General features: G+C 45.9%; 1 protein-coding gene across 2 annotated transcripts in view; it reads left to right on the forward strand.

Annotated features, from left to right (window-relative positions):
- The first annotated feature begins 232 nt into the window (after nucleotides 1-232).
- The window catches only part of syn3 (synapsin III), an 84145-nt gene continuing 61856 nt past the window's right edge, over nucleotides 233-22521 (forward strand). Inside the window, exons 1-6 of one of the 2 annotated variants that reach the window (XM_085902128.1) lie at nucleotides 233-263; nucleotides 402-474; nucleotides 812-938; nucleotides 3564-3634; nucleotides 9776-9860; nucleotides 9986-10027. The gene's annotated coding sequence lies outside the window, so the exon portion shown is untranslated. The other variant, XM_085902126.1, reaches the window with a different exon arrangement.

Below are 22521 nucleotides of genomic sequence, written 5' to 3' on the forward strand. Positions count from 1 at the left end.
GAGTTCATGATTCAATTGTATTGAGGGGCAGGTTGAAGAGCTGATTGGCTGAGACATTACTAATAGGCAATAATTTTTTTTTTAATCTTTTTGATTTATATATTTGATCTATTCTAAAAAGATGAACGTTTTTACCCAATTGAGCAAAAAAGAAATCATAATTTGCCAAGAGATGATCTGTCAAAAAAAAAAAAAAAATCTGTGACGTCACCGTCAGAATCAGCTGTCGGCAGCTGATTGGTTCAACCACTGGAAGACAACAGGTGATGGGTTGCCGGGCGTATTCAACTTCCACCATCGTTGAGCTTGTTCTAACGTCAAAAATAAAAACACGAAACACCAAAAACAGTAAATTACAGCTAGTCCGAAACAAAATAGTAAGTACTTTTTTCTTCTTCTAGGAAAATGTACTCCAAAACGTCGTCGAGATAAACTCCGAGGGAGAGTTTCCTTGATAGGACGCTGTCGTCGAAGGTAAGTTTGTTTAATGGCTTTGTGGTCGTCCCATTGCTAGCTGTGGTAAAATAAGCAATATAAATAAAAATCTAATACTATGTATTACACTATTACTTTCACCAGTATTTCGAAATACAGTGTGTCAATTGGGTTTATGTGTACAAATTGACATGTTACATTACTACTCCTCGAGGCCACTACATAAAATGGCGGCCTGTGTGCTTATATGTTTCATGGTTGTTTTTATGTTATTTCAATAAAATCATGATTTCTCTCAAATGACTGCTGTGATAAAGCGTTGTCAGTTTTCAGATGGACTCTGTCAAGGTCATAGACTTTTCTTTCTTTCATTTAGGGTAACAAAAGCCAGACTTTGGTGTGGCCAGACAAACTCTCCCTTAATGACTGTAATCGGATCGAGCCACTTACGATGTCAGGACGAATCGTCATCCCGCTCACTCCAGACCTGCGGTGATGGACAGGTAGCACTCACAATGGCAACTTGATCACTTAACAGCCAAACTAGGTTGAGTTACTTTATTTGTAAAATCTCCTCATGTATAATATGATAGTCAAGGGATGTGGTCGTTCCCTGTAGTGCTGCTAAAAATGAGCGCTCAGGTAGGACATTACCTCTTCATTACTGCCATGTTAAAGCTCATTGACCTTTTCATGTGTGTGATGGAATGCTGTCAAAGTGACTCGAACAATGTAAAGAAAACTCAAACCACCACCTTCCATATTGAACTGCACTATACCAATGAAATAGGGAATCTCTTGCTATAGTTATCGTCCGTCCTGTTTGTCCTCTTGTTTCTGCCCTCTGTACTGTCCGTTTCACACACATACACCCACACCCCGCCGCCGCCCTGACAAGTTACATGATGAACGCATCCGTAGTGATTTATAATAACTCACACTGGAGCGATACCATTTCGGGGGAGGAAATTGAACAAACAGGCCCGCGTTATCTGTCACCAGACGGCCGAGTTCAAGTTCAAGAAGCTGCCTGTCAAGTACAATTGACTGCACCGCTGATATATTAGACCTTAATGGCAGCCCAGCGGAGGAGGAAAAAAAAATGAAAACAGGCTCTTAACGATTGCCTTTGCTGGCCATGTGAAGGTCCCATAAGAGGGGTTCAGTGCAAAAGTGAAACAAAAGAAAGATGCGGCTAGAGACTTTATTGATGAGTCAGCAGTCAGACAGGATATCGCCAAAACCGAGCTCGTCGTCATTGTTGATTTCAATATAGTCTTCTTAGATCTGAAAGCGGAAATAACGTTCACGTCGCCAATTTGATCCTCGACTTTGGCGAGCTGAAGCGAGCGCGCTCTGATCGCAAGTGTGTGGGCCGTGCGGTTTGATCCCATTTGCCTGACGTGACTACACGGCCCACACTTTAGTCGCAGTAATAGATACTCTATGTATTTGAACGGTACATAAAGAAAAATGGATTGTAAAACAATTGTCAAAAAATAGACATGATATATTATCTTTTATTCCTCTAACCTGGATTTTTTTGTGTGTGTGTGTCAGGGATTCTGTACAAGGAAGATATTTCTTTCTTTTTTTTTTTTTAAACTGGATCTTGAAACTTTTAGTTGCCTGAGTTACCGGCTCCTATTTTGAACTAATTAGGCAATTTGGGACTCCGTCATTCCAACTTTGCAAAACAGAGCGCCTCAGGAGACGGCGATTGTACTTGGCGAATAATTAGCAGTCTGAAAAATAACATGACAGCTGTGTTGTCGGGAAAAAAAAAAAACGAGCACTTTTTTATGGTCCGGAGTCACATGTGGGTTTGGAAACTAAGCAAATAAATCTGTGGAAGCTGTTACAGAAACAATTCAGTTGAGTATAGAACTTGTAGTTTGCGTCGGTTTTACATTTGGAGCAAAATAAGCTAACCATAAATTCTGTTTCATCAAATTGTTGATGTCGTGACCTGTGTGTGGAAGTAATTGAGCTTCAGAGGCTATTTGGGGTTTAATCACCCATGCGGGAATAAAAAAAAAAAAAAATTGGGAAGGGAAAAAGCCATCTCAAAGCTTGTCAGCGTCCTTCGTGATTGGTCGCCGCCAGACAGAGCAGAACTGTCCCTGACCCGCATTAGGCCTCTGTCACGTCTCCTTCCCAGCGCAGACGAATGAAGTTTGACTTCTCGCCACGTATCCTCTCGGGCCCGAATTTAAAAGGCATCGGCGCGATGTTGACAGGAATACGTTTATCGGGATCGGGTCTTCTTTCAACGGCGGGCCACTCCGGCTGGGCTCGGCCGCCGTTTGCCTCGTCTGGCCCGGCCCCATTGATCTCCGGATCGCGTGGGGTGGAAAGTGATGCACCTGGCTGCTCCCCGCGTACAGATCGGATATTTCAAAGGTCTGGATTAAAAGTAGGCTCAAGTAATAATAATATTTAGAGATGTGAAAATTCATCGATTAAATCGGCAAGTAATCGAATTTCGGTTGCTAATTAATCCAGCAACGGTGTTTGGACATTTTTCTACATCACTCCAAACACTCTTCAAGCCACCTTCTCAATTTTTTTTTTTTTTCTCACAGCAGGTCTCGCTCTCCTCCCCTCGCCGCCATTAAGCGGCCGCGAGTCTTCCCCTCCATCGCTCGGTGAAATGTTTGCTCGCGCTTCCCAGCTGTGAGCGCGGCGTGTTGACAGAGTGCTTTCTTGGGAGGGAATAATTAGGAATCCGGCTTCAGCCGCACGTCTTGCAGCTTCTGCTGTTTGGAAGACGCCGTCTCATGATGCGTACGCGCTGTTTACGCCCGCATTCTCGCCTTGGATGGTGACGGATCGATTCTGCCCGTATTCCAGCTCGCGCGCTGAATTGTTTGTGTCCCCTCAAACCATATATGTTGTAATTAATTTGACACGTCCATATGTAGGATGGGTAAATATGCGTCGTTAATTCCTAAATCAGATTACAAAAATAATGCAAACTAATCTGGCTCTTGATTACTTCGGCTTTTCAACGTGGACTGCACTTGCATGTGTGTGGGTGTGTTGGAACATTTGAGCTACATTTACAAGCACACGCATGTATTTAAATCTGATTTTAAGCTAAAGCAAGATTTTCTTTCCCTGTCTAGATTCCCCCCGTGGAGTCGGATTGGACTGGATGGAATTGCTAAATGCCTCCCCGATGTTTGACTGAGCAAAGGTATTTGCTTGTTCTTGTTAAAAAAAAAAAAAAATGTAAACAAGAAATCTCATCTCATAAAGTCACCGGGAGGCCTGATATGTCATGCATATATAGTAAGCAGGGAGATTGACTGTTAAATGATGAATCTTTAGCTTCCTATGAAAGGGTGAGGGGCTCTCGAGTGCTTTTGCATGCAAATCATCTCTTTGGTCCACCTCAAAGGCGTTCTGAACGCTCAGCAGAGCTAATGATACTAAATGTCCTTTTCATGGCTAAGACGGCCATCTTCAGATCCCCCGCTCGCTCATCTCTCTCGCGCCTATATCTTCATTTGCAAGTCACAGAGACGTCGCTCGCCACGGCGCTAAAAGCCGAAGGCTGATGGCACGGCTTCATGCGAGTCGACACGCGGGCTTCGGCGAGGATCAAGCTCTTTTTTTTTTTTTTTTTTCATCGCGAGAGGAAGCCGCCGGATTGCGAGAGATAAAGCCGAGCGCAACCCGAGCCTCCTTTCCGCCCGCCAGTTCTGCCGCGCGTTCGCTGTTGAATCAATTATCCAAACACAACATCAGATGCTATAAAAGTGTATCGATCCCTGTAGGGGCATTGGGCTGCTGCTCAAGCAACAGCGATGCTATTTGGCGAAAGGAGAACATGATATTTGCGCGGCGCGAGGCGGAAATTAGCGCACCGCTTGGGTAAATGCATCTGTACGTTTTTCCTCCGGCACATGAAGGTTCCATAATAATATTGTATCAAATTAGTAACATATTTAGTAATGTTCACAAATTAATACTTACGTTCAAGGCTTTGTCGGTCAAACTTAAAATTTAAAATGTCTCATAAACCCGTGATGTACGAGGAACACAAAAAAACATCAGACACCAAGTCATTGCTAATAAAAAAAAATTTTTGTTTTTGCCCAATTTTTTGAACACATAAAAAAATGCAAAAATAGAGCTAAAGGACCCAAAACAAATTACTGTATTTATTTTTATTTTTTTTTCATCTAATTATCAGATTAATCAGTCATCAAAATTTTATTCTTCCAAATATCGGAGTTGACATCGGTCTAAAAACAAAACAAAAAAACATCAGTCTATCGGGCCCTAATTATTATTCAATCCAGAAAAATATTTCATCTGTGCTATATGATCTGCATCCTGATCAATATGGCATCACTATTTGTGAGACAAATGATCCGCCCTCCTCCGCCTCCCGGGGGAACGTCTCGTTTCTAATCACACCTAAAAGGCTTTTTTTATTTTTTGAGCGAGATTAATTGCATCCCCTGAAACTCTGGCTGCTTCCCGCCAGTTGGGGCCCCCTCGCCTCACCAAGCCAGCCGCGGAGAGTATCGCTTTAACCCCAGTAAAATCCCAAAACAGCTGCCAGGAGGTGGTGAAGCCTTGGCATCGGCCCAAACAGCAGGATTGGAAATAACGGAAATGCTTTCGGGAGCTTTTTGAGTTTGAACGTGTGCTGCTCTTTTCCTTCCCTGCTGCTTTGTGCACCACGCCTGAGCGGATGCCCGATCTGACAGGCCGGGATTCCCGCATGGCCGACCTCTTGAGGTCAGAGGTTTTCACGTGAGCGTACGGCGCGTCACGCCTGACCTGCACCGAGAGGCTTTTAAAATTGTCTTTCAAAAAGCCGCTTGCGTCCAAGTCTGGACCTCCTCCCTTTAAGACCAAACAAACTCGTAGTCCCCCCCCACACGTCTATTTTTGCATTTCGAAGCCACGGATTAGAAATCCCGAGGCCTGAGGTCACGCCGATTGAGATGGAAATGAGTTTGGGACAGGCGGAACGGTGTCGGCCTGAACTCGTGGAGATTTGTTATTAAGATGATATTCACACTTGTGCTTTATAAATGTCGCCCCCCCCCCCCCTCCCTGCCCAGCGTCATCAGTCAGTTACATAATCTCCCCCCTGTGCTTTCTCTTCCCCTCGCATGGCTGACCGCCGTGTCTGCGAAAAATAGCATTTTATCCGCACTGGGCCTTGTCTGGAAACCATTTTGGCAAAAAAGTGATTAGGCAAAACGTAGCTTGGACAGATTGCAAGGGGAAGGGATCAATAACGTCTTGGTCACTTGTCAATATTTCTCTGTAAAATCTATCGGCTATACTTAAAGACACCCCAAGGAGCCGAGGAAGAAGCGAATGACTAAAAATGTTATCAGGCAGAGGGATTTTCCAAAGCATTGAGCAATGCCATCCAATTCCATTTATTCAAATCGGATATCGTTTCTTGTAATCCCGATTAATCGTATTTTAAAATCACGATCGCAATGTGGATGGAATAAATTTTTGATTTCTCAAAATCTTGTATGTAGGTTTCATAATACTGTATAATATTGATTAGGACAAAAAGACAAAGCTGTTTTAATATTCTTTCACAGTTGAATATTCACCATCATATTTGGCCTTTTTCTAATTTGTTGTTCTCGTCGTTCTTTGTGCCAGCGCCAAGTCAAATATTGGATTTAATAGAGCACCACCAGCGTTATTATTTCTTTCCAAGAAGGGAAGTGGCAAACATAATACAGTAATTACAAATTTGACATTCAAACTTTGATTAGGTCTCATTATTGATCCAGACTGAGTTGTTTTGCACTCCTTTGCTATTCTTTCTCATCGCGCGAAAATTGCTCTAACAATGTTTACGGAGATGCTTAAATTGTTGTGCTTATTTTTTCCGCCCCCTCGTCTTATTAGTTCTCAGAAGCATCAAACAGTAAGTTGTATTTTATAAGGCCAAAAAAAATTAATCTTTAATGTTCTAAACCATCTGTAATCAAAACCTTTAATCGCAGCTTCCTCGCCAAACACGGGAACAGTCGAATCAAATTGATCGGAACAGAAATGACTTCTTTGTCTCGTTTACATTTATTCCGAGCAGTTTGCAGAAAGTATTATGTATATTTCCAAATATCTTTGGGACAAACACCACACTTTCATTACTTCAAACCAACATTCCCACCATGGACGAGGAATCCAAACAAACTAATTTTTGTTTTTTATTGTGATGGATTACCTCATTTTGTGCGAGATGTTTTTTTTTTTTCTTCCAAAAGTTGCATATAGTGCTGACTTGGGCTTTGTTTGCCTAATGCAGCTGATTTAGACTCAAGACGGCCAAGCTGGTGATGTCGCATTAATCATCTCACTGCAAGACAACTTGCACCAAAGAGCAAGATGAAGAATTAGCATAGCATATATTTGCTTAGGCTACTCATCTGAACGGCAAACATGAGCAATTTTGGTCACCTTCTTCACGGGACTTCATGCCCACTTGAGTATTTAACCTGATTTGTGTCTTTTTCATTAGTCACCTCTTTGTCATTCCTCATTGCTTCTCGGCATTGTGGGTTTGGCGGAGGGATGGAGAATTACCCGCTCCTTTGTCTACGTTAGGATGCACCTGTCACAATGAGAGCGGAAAGAAAATCTGCGTATTTTTTTTTTTTTTTTTTGCCGACAGTCGTATTAGCTGGCTTTATATTGCCCGTTCTCTATCGCACGACCGCCGCATGAAGCGTGTGGGTTGAACGCGGTTGCCGGTGATGATAAGCGCTCGCTTCACCTGTGGCCGCATGTCACAAGCCCGCCTCCATATCAGCTGGGAGGAAGGTGACTGAGGATGACAAGCAGCCAAATGACTTTTTTACCTGCAGCCCATTTCTGAGCCGAGACAAATAATGTCGACAAATAGGACGGCGCTCGGCGATGCGGTCGACCTTCAAGCCCGCACGCTAATGCCTCACTGCGTGATGGGGCTGTCAGACGCTTCACGCTCGGCCTTATTTACCTCATCACAAAGGTACTGTTTGTTTCGCAACAATCCAAATATGACGAAACGCGTCGTGAAATGGCCGAAGATTTTGCTACGTGCAAGAAAATGCCAAAACCAAACCAATGAAGCACTTGACCAAAACTTTGTCAATATCTGTTCTCTAAACTTCAACAAGATATAATATAGATAGATATATAACATTTATTTCATTTTTCTCGTAACCTGCTAATGCGGGCCATGTGGGGTGCCAGTTAAAAACGTGCCACAAATGACCCCCAGGCCTCACTTTGAACACCATAGGTTCAGCCCCTGTGGACTTTTAAGACCACTCACCTCAATTATGTCCATCTAGTCTTCATCACTCTCCAATTAAAATGACCACTAGACTCACCAAGACAGACAAGGGAACAATACAGCTAATCAATTCTGCATGTGCTGATTAAATTTAAATACAGAGGTCAAGAGCACTCATTATTTGTCGTAAAATATTTAAATTAAGTTAATATTTTATACAGCCGTATATGAATTAATTCTAACGGGAAATATTTTCATGGAATAAAGTGCATTAGTAGCCAGGCTGGTGAGGAGATGCATTTTTAATTTGTCTACGCAGAGGCTTTTTGCATCCCAGGTTGCCTCCATGTCGGTGTGACTCATAAAGGGCAGCCACTACAATAAAAATAACATAAGCGTTTCCACGAGGCAAAGGGCTGTGTTGTTGCTTCACATTTTCTCCATATGCTCTTCGGTTTCCACGGTCTGTAAGTCTTGTGGCCCTGCTATGTGTCCATGGGGTGAGGATGATGAAGTAGCTTGCCAATATTGCACAAGATACACAAAACATTTTTTTGCCGCTCTCATTTGAGGTTTACCATTCTTCTAAACATGCTGCAAAACCAAATTTTACAAATACAAAAAAATCTTCAGAAAATGCTAATTAATGGCAAGAAGATATTTGAATATCCTTATCATTGTCGTGCGACGTAAAGAAAATTTATTACATTTTTGCCAATTTTCCAAAAACTAAATTAGTCCGATTATACTGGCTGGCCCATTTGCCTCGATTTTATGTTTGAACAGGAAAAATCTAAAGACTAATGACTCAATTTCCACGATCAATTACAAACTGATGATCTCCAAAAGTGCCACGTGAAATTCATGATGCGTGGTCTGAAAATTTTGGCCTACTGCATCCATTGATAAGACGAGCCACGCGCGGATAGCAGTCGGGCGAGTCTCCGATTAGTTCTGCTCCAGAAACGCGGAGAGTGACGAGCTAATCGGCGGCGTGTCGGCGCTGAGCGAAGGCCTCCGAGGAGACCGGAGGACAGATCGATGATCCGTGGGCCCGCGGACGGCAGGTGATGCGCGGCGCCGTCGAAAAACAATGCCAACATGACGCATGGAGTCACGCGGCGCCCGGGACGAATCGAGTGGCGTCTAATGACACGATCAAGCCGCGGCGGTCGTTTTACTTTGAGGGAGATAACCCGCCTCGTCTCGGTGGGATGTTTGACGTCGTCCGCGTGTTGCGTGGTGATAAACACTCGCTCGTTGATAAAGGTCAAATCCACACTCCGTATGTGTAAAACCGAAATGTTACAAAGTATGCATCCGAAGATGTTCCGCACGGAAACACGTTTGCATTGCAAGGCTGCTACCAAAACTCAGCTAGCTAGCTAGCAATGTCCATTTGCTTGAATATACCCTCTTCTTAGCCTTGGCTATAAAGTTCAGATGAATACCACAACTTGACCCCGGAGTAAGAAGTCGAATCCATTTAAAGTCAGCTCTTTCGGATGATTCTCTAACAGAAGTCCAACTGACTTTTTTTTTTTCAGGGCGGCCTCGAGGGAGAACGACTTTCTCTTGTCCAGCGCGGCGGTCAAGCTCTAGGGGGTTCTGTTGTGCTTTTTTCCCGTTGACTGGATTAGTTGTGCATTTTGCAAGAGTCTGCAAGACACGCCGCTTAGTTCCCCCTCGGGGGGCCACCGCTACGAAGGGCACGGGCTCCTCCGTTTTGAACCTTTATGCAGGCACATCTCCGACTGCCTGCCCACGCTGGCCGGGCTCTTTGAACTCAACCGGAGCCGGGCCGAACGAATGAAGTTCAAAGTGCCGTCGACTTATGGCAGCGCGCTGTAACAACAGTGTTGATTTCAAGCCAAAGTTCACCCTGCCCTTCCTCTTGCCCGTTTCCCGCTTCAGACCAATTTACATGCCGCCGGTGATTTCCGCACAATGTCTTGTCTCTTGTCGAGATGGATTTACACTGAGGCCAAACTATATCCATTTCTTTCTAATCGTCTTTCCTTACCTGTCCTTGGATAACCCACTGCCCCCTCTCCCTCCTCCTTCCAGATTTCGGCTGAGTGACTCGTTGAGATGGACGTAATGAGACAAGTCCACGCGGGCCGAGCCGTAAACAAGGAGAAAGAGAAATCAGGTGAGGGGACACGGCGGCTCCCGAGACGCCCGACGTCATTTTCACCGTCGACATTCCATTTTACCGTCGGTCGGCTCTCGTTTGCTTTCTGGCCATTTTTCATTTACATTTTTGTTTGTTTTCAGGTCTGTCTTTATTTGACCTAAGATACAAGTTTGATCATCCCGGTGAGTCATATTTTATATTTGAGTCCGCGACCTCTGTTGCAGTATCACACAAGATTGGAAGTTAATGTCAGAAAACAGAATTGGTTCATCCCACATGCCTCTTATTATGATTACTTTGAGATTTCATTTAACGATAGGGCAAACTAAAAGCGGAACCAAAATAATCACATTGATTCAACTTTTGAAATTACGTTTGGGCAGCGGGCCTATTCGATTAGGTCAGCCCGACTTGATTCCGTGATGCTATAACCAATGTTGTCTTGTCCCAACTGTGCTTTCAAATTCTTGTTGTTGTCAGGCTACATTTTATATCATTTTCTTAAGTACGACCAATATTCCCTCCGTGAGTCCGTCACCTTATCGTGGTGGAGGGGTTTGCGTGCCCCTATGATCCTAGGAGCCATGTTGTCTGAGTCTTCATGCCCCTGGTAGGGTCACCCATGGCAGAAGGGTCCTAGGTGAGGGGCCAGACAAAGCACGGCTCAGAAGACCCCTTATGACGAGTAAAATATATGGACCTAGTTTTCCCTCGCCCGGACGCGGGTCACCGGGGCCCCTCTCTGGAGCCAGGCCTGGAGGTGGGGCTCGAAGGCGAGCGCCTGGTGACTGGGGCTTTGCCCATGGGGTCCGGTCGGGCATAGCCCGAAAAGAAAACGTGGGTCCCCCTTCCTATTGGCACACCACCTGTAGGAGGGGCCAAAGGGGTCGGGTGCAAAGTGAGCTGGCGGGGACCTTGGCGGTCCGATCCCTGGCTGCAGAGGCTGGCTCTAGGGACATGGAATGTCACCTCTCTGGCTGGAAAGGAGCCCGAGCTGGTGTGTGAGGCAGAAAAGTTCCGACTAGACATAGTCGGACTTGCCTCCACACATAGTTTGGGCTCTGGTACAAGCCCTCTCGAGAGGGGCTGGACTCTCTTCCACTCTGGAGTTGCCCACGGTGAGAGGCGTCGAGCAGGTGTTGGCGTACTTATTGCCCCCCGGCTGGGCGCCTGCACATTGGGGTTCATCCCGGTGAGCGAGAGGGTAACCTCCCTCCGCCTTCGGGTGGGGGGGACGGGTCCTGACTGTTGTTTGTGTCTATGCACCGAACGACACCTCAGAGTACCCACCCTTCTTGGAGTCCCTGGAGGAAGTGCTGGAGAGCGCTCCTTCTGGGGACTCCATCGTTCTACTGGGTGACTTCAATGCTCACGTGGGCAATGACAGTGAGACCTGGAAGGGCGTGATTGGGAGGAACGGCCCCCCCCGATCTGAACCCGAGCTTTGTTCTATTATTGGACTTCTGTGCTCGAGACGGATTTTCTATAATGAACACCATGTTCAAGCATAAGGGTGTCCTGTGTGCACCAGGACACCCTAGGCCACAGTTCGTTGATCGACTTTGTAGTCGTGTCATCGGATTTGCGGCCGCATGTTTTGGACACTCGGGTGGAGAGAGGGGCGGAGCTGTCAACTGATCACCACCTGGTGGTGGGTTGGCTCCGATGGTCGGGGAAGATGCCGGTCCGACCTGGCAGACCCAAACGCTCTGTGAGGGTCTGCTGGGAACGTCTGGCAGAATCCCCTGTCAGGAAGAGCTTTAACTCCCACTTCCGGCAGAGCTTTTCCCACGTCCCGGGCGAGGCGGGGGACATTGAGTCCGAGTGGACCATGTTCCGCGCCTCCGTTGTTGAGGCAGCCGACCGGAGCTGTGCCCGTAAGGTTGTTGGTGCCTGTCGTGGCGGCAATCCCCAAACCCGCTGGTGGACACCGGCGGTAAGAGATGCCGTCAAGCTGAAGGAGGAGTCCTATAGGGCCGTTTTGGCCTGCGGGACTCCGGAGGCAGCTGACAGGTACCGGATGGCCAAGCGGAACGAGGCAAAAACTCGGGCGTGGGAGGAGTTTGGCGAGGCCATGGAGAATGACTTCCGGACGGCTTCGAGGAAATTCTGGTCCACCATCCGGCGTCTCAGGAGGAAGAAGCAGTGCACGGTCAACACTGTTTACAGTGGAGATGGTGTGCTGCTGACCTCGACTCGGGATGTCGTGAGTCGGTGGGGGGAATACTTCGAAGACCTCCTCAATTCCACCGACACACCTTCCATTGTGGAAGCAGGGCCTGAAGACTCTGAGGCGGACTCTCCAATCTCGGAGGTCGAAGTCACTGAGGTAGTTAAAAAACTCCTCGGTGCCAGGGCCCCGGGGGTGGATGAGATCCGCCCGGAGTTCTTAAAGGCTCTGGATGTTGTGGGGCTGTCATGGCTGACACGCCTCTACAGCATTGCGTGGACATCGGGGACGGTGCCTCTGGATTGGCAGACTAGGGTAGTGGTTCCCCTCTTTAAGAAGGGGGACCGGAGGGTGTGTTCCAATTACAGGGGAATCACACTCCTCAGCCTCCCTGGTAAGGTCTATTCAGGGGTGCTGGTGAGGAGGATCCGTCGGGAGGTCGAGCCTCGGATTCAGGAGGAGCAGTCTGGCTTTCGTTCTGGCCGTGGAACAGTGCACCAGTTCTACACCCTCGGCAGGATCCTCGAGGGTGCATAGGAGTTCGCCCAACCAGTCCATATGTGCTTTATGGACTTGGAGAAGGGGTTCGACCGTGTCCCTCGGGAGGTTCTGTGGAGGGTGCTTCGGGAGTACGGGGTGCCGAGCCAACCGATAAGGGCGGTTCGGTCTCTGTATCACCGATGCCAGAGTTTGGTCCGCATTTCCGGCAGTAAGTCGGATTCGTTCCCAGTGAGGGCTGGACTCCGCCAAGGCTGCCCTTTGTCATCGATTCTGTTCATAATTTTTATGGACAGAATTTCTAGGCGCAGCCGAGGCGTTGAGGGGGTCCGGTTTGGGGACCTCAGCATCGCGTCACTGCTTTTTGCAAATGACATGGTGCTGTTGGCTTCTTCAGGCCGTGATCTCCAGCTCTCACCGGAGCGGTTCGCAGCAGAGTGTGAAGCGGTCGGGTGAGGGCAGGATGGAGCGCGAGATCGACAGGCGGATCGGTGCAGCGTCGGCAGTAATGCGGACTCTGTACCGGTCCGTTGTGGTGAAGAGAGAGCTGAGCCAAATGGCAAAGCTCTTGATTTACCGGTCGATCTACGCTCCTACCCTCACCTATGGTCACGAGCTATGGGTCGTGACCGAAAGAACGAGGTCCAGGATACAAGCGGCCGAAAGGAGTTTCCTCCGCAGGGTGTCCGGGCTCTCCCTTAGAGATAGGGTGAGAAGCTCGGTCATCCGGGAGAGACTCGGAGTAGACCCGCTGCTCCTCCACGTTGAGAGGAGCCAGATGAGGTGGCTCGGGCATCTCATCAGGATGCCTCCTGGACGCCTCCCTGGGGAGGTGTTCCGGGCATGTCCCACCGGTAGAGACCCCAGGGACGACCCAGGACGCGCTGGAGAGACTATGTCTCTCGGCTGGCCTGGGAACACCTTGGGATCCCCCGGGATGAGCTGGATGAAGATGGACGACCAATATTTTGACGAGTCATTTTACTTTCCCCCTACATGTGCTAGAACCAAAGTCCAAATCAATGTGTCCCGCCAGACCATTTCTTAAAACATCAACTTCTGCCGTGATTACTTCTACGAATCAATTCGGCCGCTGCGTAATTGAGTGGCTATGAGGTCATGATACTTTTTTAGCTTTGGCGGCCAGTCCTCTGTGATAGTTAGCATGAAGGCTGCAATCGATGCAATCGATTCAGATTTATGTTATCGGGGCCCCTCCGAAGGTAAACAGATTTGAAAATAGTAGTCAATGCGCGCCGCACATAAAGTGAAACGTCTCGTCAGTTAAAAATCTCCATTGATTTCCGAGCCGGGATATTTGCCGGACCATCGTGAAATACTTACATGAGCTGTTTGTGCCTTATTTTTGCACTCTTTTGTCTCCTTGTCAAAGTATTGCGAAATCATTTAAAAATGAACAACCCCCCCACCCATCTCCACATGACATTGAGAATATCATTGCAATTAGCGCCCCTTTTCCCCGAGGTTCATTATCACATTGGAGCTTCTTTATTAGTGGTGTTGCCTTGCAGGCATTTCTTTACTTGCTTTTTCACACTGCGCCCGTGACGCTTGCGAATTGATACGTTACAGCAACCTGCCATTTGCGGCGTCATTGGAGACTTCTGAGTAGCAACAATGGCGCTAACAATCTTCCGTAAGAGGTTAGCGGGGGTGAAGACAAGTGCCATGTTCTTTTATGTCCTAAAAATACAAATACGAGACGTAATTAGGGGGAATAACAATAACCGTAATAACCTAGCCACCGGGGGCCGTTGTCTGGACCTCGCTCAGAAAGCCTCGGTCGCACTTACTTTTCAGAGTTTTTGCAGCCGTCCGCAAATGAGGTTCATTCATTAGCATAGCGCTACTTTGTGTGTGTGTGTTGCGAGCAACAGTTTCAGGCCCACTAATTGGACAGTATGCCACGCAATTTTTAGCCTTCTTAGTTTGTCAAAGCTTTTGCTGCACCCACTCCCAAATGCAACACTGAGCCTGGACTCTAATTGGTCCGGCTTAGAATTGAAGGCAATTGGCTAAAACGAGCAATCGGCCGCTGTAGTGTGCGTGTTACAAGGTTGTCGTCATCATTAAGAAGCAGGAAAAATAAGAAGCACTAACAAAATGGTGGCGCCCTTTGTTAGATTTCAGCTTGTCTTCTACACAGCAGCCTCCTCCTCCTCTTTTTTTTTTTTTTTTTGTACTTCAATTTAGCGTTGTAAAAAGTGTTTGTGAACATTTTGGGTTTCGGCCTTGAGACAACTTTTGTTGGGAGTTGAGGCAGTCTCGCTAAAAACGGACAGCAATCTTCGGCAGCACGCTCCGTGGCCTCGCCAAGTGCATACGCCGGGTTGTTAAAATCTCCCCAAATAAAGTTCAGCTGTTCTAGTCGCCTTTCACTACCTTTATTTTTTTTTTTTTACGCCAACATGACTTGGTCTTTTGGAAGTCTTTGTAAAATACGACATGTATGAACTACTGTATATCACGTCGCATGCAATTGAACCAACCGACTGATCTTGACAATAAGCAAGTCTTTGTTGCTTACAGATCGTCAGCCCCCGTAAGATTTTTACATACCCCCCCCGCCCCCCTCCTCGTTTCTGCAAAGACAAAGCTAATTTCCTCAGCCTCTGTCAAACAATGTTTTCACTGGCTGCCACTGTTTAATTAAGACGAGGTGAGCAACACACAAGCACGAACGCCCGCTCCGGCTGTATTAAGGAACTCCTCCGCGGGGACTTCATTCGTTTCGGGAGCCTCGCGTGGGCGGAAGAAGAGAAGGCGATACATTCGCCAGAGAAATGTACAGTGCTCCACCAACACACGGATCACCCCGAGGGAGTTGAGGCAAAGAATTCCTCCTGGAATTTTCTCTTTTAGTCTCTTGCTCTCTTGCTTTATTGCAACAGCCCCCCCTCCTTTCTTCCGCTCTCATTTTGGTCATGGTAATTCATCATGGAATATCAAAACCGTTCAAAGCCGCCGCATAGAAATGAAGGCTCGGGAGCTTGGGAATAATTGCTTTCTGTGAGGTGCCAGCGTACTTATTGAACCCTCTTGACTCCCTGTCCCGTTCAGCGGCAGCCCAGATGATAAAGAGACAAGGAAATATTGTACTTGCTGTATTTTACTTAATGCCACATTATGGAATCATTTTGCTTGAGCACCAGCATGCGCTGATCTCAACCAGAATCCAAGCCAGTTGCTGCGACTTGAATAAGAAAAGAAAAAAAAAAAACCCACCCCACATGCTCTCTCCCCTGCGGCGATGACTTCGTCTGCCTTCGCTCAAAATAAAGACGGTGTTAGACCTGAGAGATCCTCAGTGACTCCAGAGCGCCAGCGGCTCGGAACACCATCTGCGAGAGGCTCGGAATCTTCCTGTTGCCTTCCCGTTGCCCCCGTGCGGATCACACAAAGCACTCCCGCACCGACTCTTCCGGTCCACAGATCCGACCGACTTTTGCAAGTCACGGCAATCCGTCCTCGGAATATTGCTGTTTACCAAGCTCAGACTGGAAACGAGCGTATTCGTTCCTGTCAGTCAGGCCGGGAAAATAATTAGTAACAAATAATAATATATTAAAAATACAGTAGTAAAAAAAACGAGCATTTAAATAAATGATCCTGCTGTGTGCTCTTTGGCCTCTTAGGGGCACTGTGGTGCTGTGGATACTTGCATTAAATAACAGTAGAAGAAGATAGTTGCGATTAAGCTTTTTGAATGTAACTATATTATACAGCTTTGATTGTTCTATTATTGTGTTTCCATAGTATTTGCGCGAGAATATTCATTATTTGATGGAATATCTTTTGCTAAATTTGTATCAGCCATGTCATTGGGATTGATTGCTAGCATTAGCATCGGTGTCTGTCTTCTAGTTAAATACAAGGTGTTTAATTATTTTTGTCGTGGGGTGTCATAAACAACAAAATCAATGTCATGATTAAATTTCAATTAATTGCCCAGCTCGAAGTTCACATTAGAAAACAATGTTGCACTCGTATCTTGTGATGATTCAGCGCCCCGAGCTATGGTAGTAACTCCCATCACCTTGCTAGAACAATAAGATACCAACAATCCGCTCTGATATAATGACATCTTCATTTCTTTGTTTCCTCCGACTTGCCGCCATCCGTTCAACCTGAATTTGACACGCGCTCACCCCCAAAAGCAGCCGGGCGTCGTCCGAATAGAGATGTAGAAGATTGCGCGGCCTTAGGAACAAAAGAAGAGTCCAAGTCGCAGCGAGCTTAAGCGAATCCGCGAGATTAGAGCCGCCTTCCCCGGCATCTTTCGGCACACATGTGAGGCCTCCGCGCAGGATCAACTGCAAAGTTCTAATCGAGGCTGGAGAACTTTTCCACTGCCGGTTCGTGAGGGGGTTTGAGTGGGCGGGTAGGTGGGGCACCGAAGAACTTTCCCTGAACTCTCCTCGGCTTTGTGTCTCCTACTTTCATCTCAGGTCACTGTCAGTAGAGGGTTTATCTTGTTAAAAGCACGCCGTAGATGAAACGGGGTCTGTTGCGGCAAACTCGGGGTTGCACCGGGGCTAGCTTTTCTTCTTCATATACCGTTTAAAGGCGGGTTCCTCTTTGTGCCAAATACGTGGCGCAGAAGCACCGTCACCCGTCGCTGGCTAATTGAAAGTGGGGAACTCTAGGTCGCAAAATGATTCAAAGTAAAAATAACTCAATAAAATAATAATAATGATAATAATAAACAAATAAATATATAAATATATCTATTTGTATATACATTTATTCTTATCACGGAGCAATCTTTTTTTTCACCGGCAATATTTTTCCCTCTTGTGTTTTTTAGCAATTACACGACAACTTTCATTTCCATGATTGTTCGCTAGGAACAATTTAGCGCCGCGTTTGGATCGGTCCGATAAAAGACGCTGTCAGGAAACAAAAAAGGCTGACTATAGCGATAAAAGACACATTTGTTCATTTGTGATGCGCCTTCACAAACGTGCCAGTTATTAAAATGGCTTGCTTTCATACAAAAGCCTGTTTCCTCTCGCCCCTTATTTGCTTATTGTGAGAGGGTTTCTTTTATCTGGCTAGATCCATCCCAGGTTGGCCTGATAATAAAAATGTAGCCAGCTCGGCACAATAGCAAAGCAAATGACACAGCCTGTGCTTAATCTGGCGTCTGGCAGCTCTTCTATGCGTCTCCCAGGTAGTTTTGGACGCCGCCGATGGCTCTTTGTCACGCTAGATGTAATGCTCGGCGGCATCTAATTTGCTCTCGCTTTTAGCCGCTCCCGCTCAACTTTTTACATCACAATAGGATGAGAAATGTGTGTCGGCGGGGCGGACAATGACGGAGACGGCTTTGAGGGGTGAAATCATTTCTGCCGACATAATGCGGGTACCAGATGCCCGTGCGTTCATTGTGCTGGTGACGCTTGGCCGCGGGTCGCTAAACCTCGACGAACATAATGCAAAAATCTGCTCGCTTTGACTGAAAGCAAAGATTTGAGAAGTATTAACGTGGGATGAATTGTTCTTTTTACTCTCCCAGTCTGCTTTTTGCATAGTCAGATAGACACGACGTGCCATCAAACTGGGCAAGGGGGAATCGCTCGCTCGCCAAGCTTGCAAAGGCAGGACCCACAAGTATGCCCGACAACAATGTCTGTGAAGACGTGTATTTTTTGCCTTTTTTTTTCAGAATTTACAACATAACTTCCCTGCAAAAATATCAGCAAAAAATATCTGTCTTTTTTTTATGAATCGTATATATTTTTTTAATAATCGTCCGATTAATCGGTTATCAGAACTTCATTGTGCCAAATATTGGAATTGTCCTCCACTAGATAGCAATTACAACTATTTTAGTTTTTTTTCCCCATTCTTATTGTCTATCAAAAAAAATCCCGACCGTCATTCTTTAGGCAATCTAATGCTGTTTGACGTGTTTTGCTCAACACACAAAACAGGCGATGCACTGTTGTTCAATCCCTAAAAACATCAAGCTAACACTAGAGAAGAGCGCCTCTGGTGCATCATTTAAGCTCACCACTAAAATTTTGATGGCACCCACAGCAGCAGGCAACATTTTTTTTTATATTCAGTTTGACCTTTATTATTATTGTCCATGTGCACATTTTTTGATGTGATATGCAACCCTGTCATATTTTTTTTTTTTTTTTTTTGTAACCATAAAGTCACAGGCAGCAATAAGTCAGTCTGTAGAGATTTCGCTCGGGGACCAGACGGCGGACTTAAAATATGGAAATTGGAACAGGTTGTTGTAAAGGTGCCCGAGCACGCCCTTGAGCAAGACGCTGAATCAGAAACGGCCACAGTCTGCGTTATTTACCCTTCGACCGTAAACACCCGGCAAAGACATGACCACCAATGAATTGAGCACTCGGTGGTAGCGCGATTGTTTACAGTAACCCGCCACAGGGGTACCGTTTGCCGGATCTTTATTGCCTCTCCCCTATTTAATTGGACGGCATTTTTGTATCTGCAATGTCTGGCGCTAACGTTATCCTGTAATTACAAGCCTTGATTTATTTAGCAGCACCGCCGAGTGTCGTGATGTTTAGTTAAAGGAAGATGCTAAGGGTCTCCGGTCTCATATGTCCTAGTCGTATGAACGTGTCCTCTATTTGTCTGATGCACGTGTAATTCAAGCCAGCGTGCCGAAGAATGCTTGCCAGTCAGAACTCGTGGGGAAAGTGTCAAATAATCCATCTCGGTGCTAATTAGAGAAAGTCTCACTCGTATCAAGCGAGAAGGACTCGATCCCGCGTATCTCCTCCGCACTCTCGGATATCGCTCGCTTATCAAATTCCCCCACAACCGAATATAACGTCCTCGAGGGCAATGACAGTTTTAGATTGAACCGTCGAAAGAGCCAACATGAAGTATGTCTCAATTTGAATGCCATACGTTTGGCACGCGGAACTCCGAAATCACATCGCCGAATGAAATCGAAATAATTATTCACCTTGGAAGGTCGCTTCTATCGTCAATAAAAACTCCCATTGTTGCATCTCGCGATTCCCTGAAATTAAACTACCGAGCGTCGTGGCTTTATAGCGCGTCCGTAATGAAATTTCTTTTCCCAGAGAATCGATGAGCTTCCCCCGCCCCTCCCTCGGTAGCCTTTGTAATTACGAAAGCCTCATTAGATTAGCGCAACGTGGAACATATGGTAAGAGAGGAAATTCTTTTTGATGCTCTTTTCTAATGACTGCCCAGGGGATTCAAAAAATGAGATAATGGCGTGCCTTTACTTAATTTGGATGTCGACGTTTGTCTTGTATGTAAATACAATCATTTAATTCAGGCCCACCGCCTTGAGCCGCTCGCACGCTATGCTACCAACTGAGCTACTCGCTTCTGCCGACGCTAAGCTAATGCCCGTGCTTTCAATTTGGAATACTCACCGAAAATGTGAATTCGATTTGTTCTTTACTAGACTTTTGAAATTTCACCTATAAAGGCTTTTAAAGTTTATATCACCCGAAAGCCGAAAATCCCTAACCTTTTCTGAGAGGCGTAGATAAGGCAGCCGAAATTCAATCGCAATACGAAACAATCTTATCCATGAATGCGTGAAAAGTCAAACTTGCCAGGAGGGACTGTTCAAAATCATCCAATACCGCTAGTAACACTAATTTGTGTGCTTTTGAACTGACCGGGGTCGTTGTTAATTTAGCGTTTGATTGAAAAGAGCATTTAAAAAAACCCCAAAAAAACTCAATATGGCCGTGCACCTGCAGGCAAAACAACCTGCTGCGGCTAAACTAGAAAGCCATTTGTTTTCAAAATGAAGCCCTTTCACCGCTTCATCAGCGAGTCATTTCAGAGCGCTTTTCAGGAGGATCAATGTGCCCTCCGGGGACAAAAAAAAAAAAAATCAAGTCATTTTTCAAAGGATTGATTCATTTTTAAAGAAAATATTGGGCTCACGAGAGGTCAATGTGACACTGACAGGATGCCGGTGGAAGGCAGACAATTTCCGGCGGAGCAACTCGGATACAGCCCGGGATGATAGTGTGTGCATTTCAAATCGACTCACTCCCATCCAAGCGGCGGCGGTGGCGCGGCGGCAGACTTTTTATTTTTTTTCCCCGAAGAGCTGCAAACCTCCAGATTTGATATCGCGGGTGTCCCCTCAGAGGTGACAAGCCGGTAAAGCTGGGGCTGTTTGCCGTGACAGCCATGCAGCTGATTGAACTCAACCGCATCATCCCCGGGATTCTTCTGCAGCTGTCAAAAGTTGCGCGTCCGACTTTCAATTTCACAAGAGGGACGACGCGTGCGCTATTTTTAAATGCAGCATTTACACGGCAATCGGCAAACACAGCAGGTGCGTCGCACCAAAAGAGGTGCGACGGAACAAAAATAGCATTGAGGTGAAAATTACATGAACGTTCCCGTAAAGTGAGACTCATTCGATTCCTTTCTGGGTCGTTAGAATAAAAAATTGACAATTGTAGAAAATGAGACTTCAGAATGATGGAAAATCAAGCAGTTCTCTCCGTTCTCAAATTAAACCACATAGCTGCGTATGACTGGAAAAATTGAATCGAAATAATTTTAGTAACCGATTATCAACAGTTCTTATTTTTCAGCAAACGATAATCATAACACTCGCATCTCGAATATGTAAAACAAAAGTCATCAATGACACAACCACAGTTTATTACTGATGTCATCACAGACAATGTCCTATTTTGGTTGAAAACAGTCATGTAAATGTTGATCACTTTGGATTTTTTTCTTCTTCTTCAATAGTCAAATTTCAGACAGGGATCTGATGTAGAACAGATTAAAAAATGTATTTTCGCAAAACAAAAGGAAAAAAAAAGACTTTCTGCTGCTGGCTGCTTATAAAGATTTTAAACGCAGCGATTACTGCACTGATGTGCATTTTAATTCAATTTTCTCCCCCGCTAAGTTACTTTTAAATGTAGAACGGGAACATGTCGCGTAATTACATCAAACGTTTCAGGCAGGGACGCGTCAGTGCGCTTGTGAAATTCCCCCTGAATATCTGCGACTCCGTTACACTACGTCTTTTTCATCACGCTACCGACGTCCGGCCCGAGAAACAAAACCCGTAAAGGACGTATGACTCTAGAATTGAACATTTAGGCAAAGTTCACCATTGTAATCCACTACAAGCAGTTACGGCATAAGAGAGCAAATCCTTTTGTCCTCCAATCGAAATCCACTTCTATGTTTGGACGTCCGATACAGTTCGTGAGGGATTCCGTTTTTCCGAGGAGTCACGGCAGTCTATTTACAGAAAAGTCCTTTTGCATCAAGTCTCTTCTCCTTTGATTCACCTGTGGTGAAAAACATGACATATTCATTGAGATAAATGTATAAAATGACAAGAAACCGCTCCACACTGATTAATCAAACTGAATCGTTCCGTGTAAAAAAAATCGAACCAGTTCCGAATCGTATTATACTCGTATCTAATTGTCTTTTAGCGGAGACCGCAGAGATGTGTGTAGCAATAAGTTACATGAGGAGCGTTGCAGATTTAAGATTCAACTTTTATAAAAACACATCCAAGAAGAAGTCATAATATTGGCAAAGCGGTTAAAAAAAAAAAAAGGACATTATTTAACTCTTGAGGCCATTTAATATTCTTCCAGTTGACTTTTTTACGTGCACTAAAGGGAGACGAGAGCATCGTCTGAGTAGAAGGTGAAACAAACAACCCGCCTGATTGGAATTCTCATTTCCCCCTTTGCGCTTCATCTTTAAATTCTTTGAGCCACCCAAAGAGGATCGGCGGCGTCGGCAGGGGTGAACTTAATGACCCCTGTTTCAAAGGTGGGAATGTTTTCCGCGCTCGGGATAAAGATGCTGCTAAGTTGGACGCTCCCGACTTGAAGTTGCACAGATTAAATTGCCTGTCAGGCCGTCTGAGTTGGCTGACTGGCAGCTCTTTTGCTCTCACCAGGAAAGAACATTCCGGGGAGGAGGTGCAGAGCAACCTTTTGTGACGGCTTCCTC

This window comes from Syngnathus leptorhynchus, chromosome 21 (genome assembly GCF_054491065.1).
Source record: "Syngnathus leptorhynchus isolate UIUO chromosome 21, UIUO_Slep, whole genome shotgun sequence".
NCBI classification, from domain to species: Eukaryota; Metazoa; Chordata; class Actinopteri; order Syngnathiformes; family Syngnathidae; genus Syngnathus; species Syngnathus leptorhynchus.